This window comes from Lissotriton vulgaris, chromosome 5 (assembly GCF_964263255.1).
Source record: "Lissotriton vulgaris chromosome 5, aLisVul1.2, whole genome shotgun sequence".
NCBI classification, from domain to species: Eukaryota; Metazoa; Chordata; class Amphibia; order Caudata; family Salamandridae; genus Lissotriton; species Lissotriton vulgaris.
Genome location: NC_141693.1, coordinates 15,139,286 through 15,146,892, shown reverse-complemented (window position 1 = coordinate 15,146,892; position 7,607 = coordinate 15,139,286). Strand labels below are relative to the sequence as shown.

General features: G+C 46.6%; 1 protein-coding gene across 1 annotated transcript in view; it reads right to left on the bottom strand.

The window, feature by feature from the left end:
* Window positions 1-1,425: 1,425 nt before the first annotated feature.
* LOC147710000 (class I histocompatibility antigen, Gogo-OKO alpha chain-like) overlaps window positions 1,426-7,607 on the bottom strand; it is a 341,396-nt gene continuing 335,214 nt past the window's right edge. Inside the window, exon 8 of the mRNA XM_086920677.1 lies at window positions 1,426-6,635. The gene's annotated coding sequence lies outside the window, so the exon portion shown is untranslated. The remainder of the gene's footprint in view (window positions 6,636-7,607) is intronic.

Sequence of the window (7,607 nt, the reverse complement as noted above, 5' to 3'; positions counted from 1 at the left end):
CATCCAGGACACAGGTACACTCCTCCCACACATCACTCATGCTAATCTCCCACTCACCACCGGGCAGACCCATCCAGACTTCCTGGAGCCTGGCATGCCAGCCAGCTCCAGCCAATCACGCTCCAGCACCCTCACTGCACACATATCTCAATGTCCAGAAGTAGCACTTCCCTTCTAGACACATACATGCCGCATACACCATCTCGCAGCATTCACTCTCACGAGTTTACACATACTAAATTCGAGCCTGCACTCCCCACGCATCAGGAACTACCAGGGACACAGACATTCCCCATGCATTCCTATGGGAGGGCAGGCCAGCCATACTACACGCACGCACTTTCACTCTGGGACCCAGGGAAAAGTGCGCAGAGACCCAAAAATCACTAACACAGGGTCACAAATAAAAGCAAAAAGATGAGGGGGGAACCAGCCCTAAGGGCCAAGTCCAACAGGCCAGATCTGGAGAGTAAGCCAATCTTTCTTTATACTCGTCAGAAGGTTTGGGTCCAAGGAATTTAGAAAACTGTGAATTACACCGGCTGGAAAACCACCCAGACCGGGGGCGTTTCTATATTTCAAAGATGCACTGGCCAAGATTACTTTCTCTGAAATTAATGCCATCTAAAGAAGTCAAGTCAATGCTGGGATCATTGAATGAATCCGGTGTTTCTGAGGTAAAATAAATGTACGCTTTAATTTCTTAATACTATTAAAGCCCGCCTTTAGATTTGTTCCTCAGACCTTTTCCTTTCTTCAAAATGTATAACATCTCCAGAGAAGGCTTTGTTGGTTCACCAAATATATGTAACTAAAGAACCCCCGGATCCATTCAATGTCCATGAATTCTGAAGAAAACAACTGCTGTTAAATAATATAGTCAGATAAAAGGTAGTTGTTAAACCTCTGTCTGTCGCTACTGGTCATAAAAGGCAAAATATCAGAAAAACTGCGGTGCGTACTGAAGTAAGGATTGAACCTTGAATCTTTTTTTAAAGACACATAGAATAGTTACATTAAATATTCCTGACGGGCTTCGCTTCAAGAGATGTCAGAGGAGTGAGGATAGAACTGAGACGCCTTGACCATCTCCCAACATAAGCTGAGCAACAAGAGTGTATGAACACGTGTCTGAACCTACAGGAAGGTCTAGTGTTTCACCTGGCCCTGGCTCCTTGGGGTCCACTCCCATGGAACTGAACCCCTCGTGACCTTCCAATGACCCTGGAACTGAACCTCTCGTGACCTTCCAATGACCCTGGAAGCCTCACTGTCTATTGTAATAAGCACAAGCCTCTTACCGGGTCTATGCATCACTTCCAGCCCTAGAACTATGGGGCTTTGGCAGTTCCTGAAGCTACCAGAGAATGTCACGAAGTTTGATAAAGATGGAAATAAATACATTGCAAAGGCAAGTTAATACTTGTTACTGTATTCATTTTATTTATCAATCTTAAATTCACTCACAGGTTGATTCCAAGGGACACCACACATCCCACTAAAAACCCATATAGAGAACAGCTCGAGCAGAGATACAAATCAACCAGTCAGTAGATCACAAGCTTCATTTAAAGAAAGGTTATTGAACATTCCACATTCATTTACTGCTTAGAATATAGAGCCAAGACACACAAACCAATCACCTCATCACAAAATGACAGACAACAGACAAACCCATTCAGTATGCCACTCCCCTCCCCCATTCCGATGGCACCTGATCCAGGGGCTCCGATCTGCAAGAACAAAAGACTTCTCTCATATTTTAATACCATCCACTCTTCATATGGATCGTGGTCCCAACGCTATTCCCTCAGTAGGACGACGCTTCGACTCCATCCACTCTGCATACGGATGCACGGTTCCAACACTATGCCCTCAATTTACCAATGTGCAGTTCCCACATGGATGTATACTTCCAACAGCACTAGCTCCCCATACAGCTCTAACACTATCAGAGCTGTATACAACTGTAAGGTCCCAATGCCCTCCACTCTACATAGATGTACAGCTCCAACGCTGTCCACTCTGCACATAGAAGTATGGGTCTGACATCAACCCCTGTGCACAAAGATGTATTCTTCCGGCATTATCGAAATATGGAAATGAATGTATGGCTCCAGCACTATACTCTGCACTCTGCATGTGGATGCAAGGCTCTGACCCTATCCACTCTGCACACATAAGCAAGGCTCTGACACTATCCACTTTGCACACAGATGCAAGTCTCTGACCCTATCCACTCTGCACACGGATGCAAGGCTCTGACACTATCAACTCTGCACACGGATGCAAGGCTCTGAGCCTATCCACTCTGCACGCGGATGCAAGGCTCTGACACCATCTACTCTGCACGCGGATGCAATGCTCTGACCCTATCCACGCTGCACGTGGATGCAAGGCTCTAACCCTATCCACTCTGCACACATAAGCAAGGCTCTGACCCTATCCACTCTGCACACGGATGCAAGGCTCTGACACTATCAACTTTGCACACGGATGCAAGGCTCTGACCCTATCCACTCTGCACGCGGATGCAAGGCTCTGACACCATCTACTCTGCACACGGATGCAAGGCTCTGAGCCTATCCACTCTGCACGCGGATGCAAGGCTTTGACCCTATCCACTCTGTATGCGGATGCAAGGCTCTGACCCTATCCACTCTGCACACATATGCAAGGCTCTGACACTATCCACTCTGCACACATATGCAAGGCTCTGACCCTATCCACTCTGCAAGCGGATGCAAGGCTCTGACCCTATCCACTCTGCACGCGGATGCAAGGCTCTGACCCTGTCCACTCTGCACGCGGATGCAAGGCTCTGACCCTATCCAGTCTGCACGCGGATGCAAGGCTCTGCCCCTGTCCACTCTGCACGCGGATGCAAGGCTCTGACCCTATCCACTCTGCACGCGGATGCAAGGCTCTTACCCTATCCACTCTGCACGTGGATGCAAGGCTCTGACCCTATCCACTCTGCACGCGGATGCAAGGCTCTTACCCTATCCACTCTGCACGCGGATGCAAGGCTCTGACACTTTCCACTCTGCACACGTATGCAAGGCTCTGACCCTATCCACTCTGCACGAAGATGCAAGGCTCTTACCCTATCCACTCTGCACACGGATGCAAGGCTCTTACCCTATCCACTCTGCACGTGGATGCAAGGCTCTGACCCTATCCACTCTGCACGCAGATGCAAGGCTCTTACCCTATCCACTCTGCACGTGGATGCAAGGCAGCTCTGACACCATCCACTCTGCACGCAGATGTACAGCTCTGACACTATTCACTCTGCACACGTATGCAAGGCTCTGACCCTATCCACTCTGCACGTGGATGCAAAGCTCTGACTCTATCCACTCTGCACGTGGATGCAGGGCTCTGACACTATCCACTCTGCACATGGATGCAAGGCTCTGACACTATCCACTCTGCACATGGATGCAAGGCTCTGACACTATCCACTCTGCACACGGATGCAAGGCTCTGACTCTATCCACTCTGCACGCGGATGCAAGGTTCTGACCATATCCACTCTGCACACAGATGCAAGGCTCTTACCCTATCCACTCTGCACGTGGATGCAAGGCAGCTCTGGCACCATCCACTCTGCACGCAGATGTACAGCTCTGACACTATTCACTCTGCACACGTATGCAAGGCTCTGACCCTATCCACTCTGCACGTGGATGCAAAGCTCTGACCCTATCCACTCTGCACTTGAATGCAAGGCTCTGACACTATCCACTCTGCACATGGATGCAAGGCTCTGACACTATCCACTCTGCACATGGATGCAAGGCTCTGACCCTATCCACTCTGCACGCGGATGCAAGGCTCTGACTCTATCCACTCTGCACGCGGATGCAAGGCTCTGACCCTATCCACTCTGCAGGCGGATGCAAGGCTCTGACTCTATCCACTCTGCACGTGGATGCAAGGCTCTGACACTATCCACTCTGCACACAGATGTACAGCTCTGACATTATGTACCATGCAGATCGTTGTACATACACATGTGTGACCATCATCAATGTTTAGGCTGGATCTGTACACTGAGTGCAAAAACATACAGAGCACCTAGCACAAATGTTTCAAGAGTTGTGATGTGTTTGCACCCATTTGTACCTGATGTGGTTAAATATCCCCATACGAGCCAGCATGTGGGGAAAACTGCAGCCAGTTCCAAGAAGCCCTTCTAATTCTGGGGCAGCATCAATACTGTGGGCCTGATTCACAATAACAATAATAATCGTTACATTTATAAAGCATCTGGTTACATTGAGGCCAGTGTGTCTCCGCGCTAAGGTAGCAGTTAAAAGAAGCAGCAACAACCGGAACTAACACAGAACAAATTAAGGAGCAGGAAACAAATGAGTCTTTAGACCTTTCCGGAAGATAGATTCAGAACACTCCAGCCGGAGTGCCTGAGGGAGCGTGTTCCACAGCTGGGCCGTCAAGTAACGAAACGAGCGGCCACCCATCCTGGCCCTCTTGATTTTGGGGACATGCACCTTACCTTTCCCGCTGGACCTTAACAGTCTAGTCGGTACATAGGGAGTTAGAAAATCGTGCAGATACATGGGCCCCTTTCTTTGTAAAATCCGATGGCTCACGCACAAGGTCTTAAACCAATGCAAAGAAGCCAGCGCACTAGTAGCTGAGGCACTCTTCGGGAGCATGAGAACCAGTCGTGCTGCTGCATTCTGGATGCATTGCAAACGCTGCAAGTATCTGACAGTTGCACCCAGATACAGGAGATTTCCATAATCTAGGCGAGAGGTTACCAAAGCGTGTACAAGGATTTTTCTAGATGCAGTGGGTAGGGCGTCAAGGTTTTTCCATAGTCCCCTCAAGATGCAGAAACAGGCCCCAGGCGCCTGCCACCCGCCTGGTATGGTAGTCAAAGGACAGCTTGTTGTCCAACCAAATCCCAAGGTTCTTCACTTGCTCACAAGGTGTAGGAGTAGGATCCAAGGACTGGGACCACCATGCCGAAGGCCATACTGATGGAACATTCCCTATTACCAACACCTCGGTCTTGCTGCCATTCAACTTTAGGCAATTATTTGCCCTCCACACAGCCAGTTCTTGAAGACAGCATACAAAGTTGGAGGCAGCTCCAGCCCGGGCTTGGGTCAGAGAGACCACCAGCTGAGTGTCGTCAGCATAGGACAAGGCATTAATCCCAAATGTATCCGAGATTTGAGCCAAGGGGACGACATAAAGATTGAACAGTGTTTGGCTCAAGATAGAGCCCTGAGGCACCCCCTGAGTCAGCTTTATGTTCCTTAAGTAAAAAGTACCCTGCAAGACTTGAAAGCTACTCTCAGATAAAAAGGATTCCATCCACTTTAGTGCTCCGCCAGCTACACCCTCTCTCTCTAGATCATGAAGCAGAGTATGGTGTGCAACAGTGTCGAAAGCGGCACTTAAGTCTAATAGAATTAATGCTGATGTATGTTCTTCGTCCACATACTTCCGGATGGTCTCTGTGGAGTACAACAGGGCAGATTCAGTGGAATGAAAAGCCCGAAAGCCAGACTGGGAGGGATGAAGAAGGTTGTTGTTACAAATATGTGCAGTGAGTTGAGTATTCACAATCTTTTCCGCAACCTTAGCGAAATACGGAAGCAGGGAGATGGGGCGCAAGTTGTCAAGCTGGTCAGCGCTAATATGAGGTTTCTTCTGTAAAGGAAGTACCACGGCCTCCTTCCAAATTTACAAAGGAGAACTTACACTATTTATTGCTGTTCATCTTGTTATGCGCAGCGTTCTCCAGCAAGGACTGTGGAATCCCCGCAGTCGTAAACTTACTATTAACTCTGAGTTTGTGAATAGCAAAAAAACAAAGTAAACTTACACAAAAGTGTGTTTTACCTTTCTCAAATGAGGCCCTGCCAATCATTCACCTTCAGATAAGCCAACACAGAGGCACAATCCATTCTCTGGAGATTTTGTTTTATCCTTTGACAAATTTTACAACTTCCACAAAGTCATTCTGGAGCCAAAAGGCAGTGTCCTGTGACCCCTACATCAGCATCTACAGCTGGTTTATTGATGGCTTATGTACTTAAATGCCCACAAAAACTGGGAAAGGAGCTTTACAAGGGTAACACCACTCACAGTTCACCTCTTTGTATACTCCTCCAGTCTCAATAGTCAAATATATCTGCAAGGTCCGGGAATTTGAAGCGATGAAAAGTCAAAATTATAACATATTGCTGTTTGAAAAGTCGCAAAAATTAAATGTGTCTGAAAATGTAAAAATTAAAACTAAAAGTAAGAATATGTAATTTCATGATATATTACTCCCAGGCAAATAAACCAAAATATATGACAAATAACATTTTCCTCTGTTCAAACAATCTCAGAGTGTTCAATTACTATCTCCCCCACCACCATTTTATGATAAAGGGCACAATTATAACAATAAAGTTGAAGATCCCATGGAAGCCAGAAGAGGGCGACAGAGGCAAGCGCTTGGGCTCAAGAAGGAACAGTGCTGATGCTGCTGCCTTATTCAGGAGCGAAGGATAACAGAGGCCCAGAGAAGGATTCCTCGTCTCTGTCAAAGGATGCTCTCTCTTCGCTGAAGATGCTGATGGAGCCTCCAGCCCCAGGGCTTGGATCTGTAACAGAAAGACTGAAGATCAGATGTTTCTATAGTGAGAGCCCCAGCCTCAGCCAGAGGAGGGATTATAAGTAACAGTGCAGGACAAACATGAATATACTGAATATCACTGAAGATCAGATGTTTCTATAGTAAGAGCCCCAGAGGACAGATTATAAGTAACAGGACAAACATGAATACACTGAATATCACTGAAGATCAGATGTTTCTATAGTAAGAGCCCCAGAGGACAGATTATAAGTAACAGGACAAACATGAATATACTGAATATCACTGAAGATCAGATGTTTCTATAGTAAGAGCCCAGAGGACGGATTATAAGTAACAGGACAAACATGAATACACTGAATATCACTGAAGATCAGATGTTTCTATAGTAAGAGCCCAGAGGACGGATTATAAGTAACAGGACAAACATGAATACACTGAATATCACTGAAGATCAGATGTTTCTATAGTAAGAGCCCCAGAGGACAGATTATAAGTAACAGGACAAACATGAATATACTGAATATCACTGAAGATCAGATGTTTCTATAGTAAGAGCCCAGAGGACGGATTATAAGTAACAGGACAAACATGAATACACTGAATATCACTGAAGATCAGATGTTTCTATAGTAAGAGCCCAGAGGACGGATTATAAGTAACAGGACAAACATGAATACACTGAATATCACTGAAGATCAGATGTTTCTATAGTGATTGCCCCAGCCTCAGCCAGAGGACGGATTATAAGTAACAGTGCAGGACAAACATGAATATACTGAATATCACTGGATATCTTTGCCTTCCACTTCTACTTTGTACTCTGTGTTGAGCCTCCCAGGGATGCTGTGAGTAACAAGCATGAACGGATCCATCTATTCCCAATACCAGAATCTGAGTAAACAATAATAACAGGTGATTTCTTTCTTCAACAGCCACAAACCCTAAATGTCTGCTGCACTTTTGAGTAAGTTTACACAAA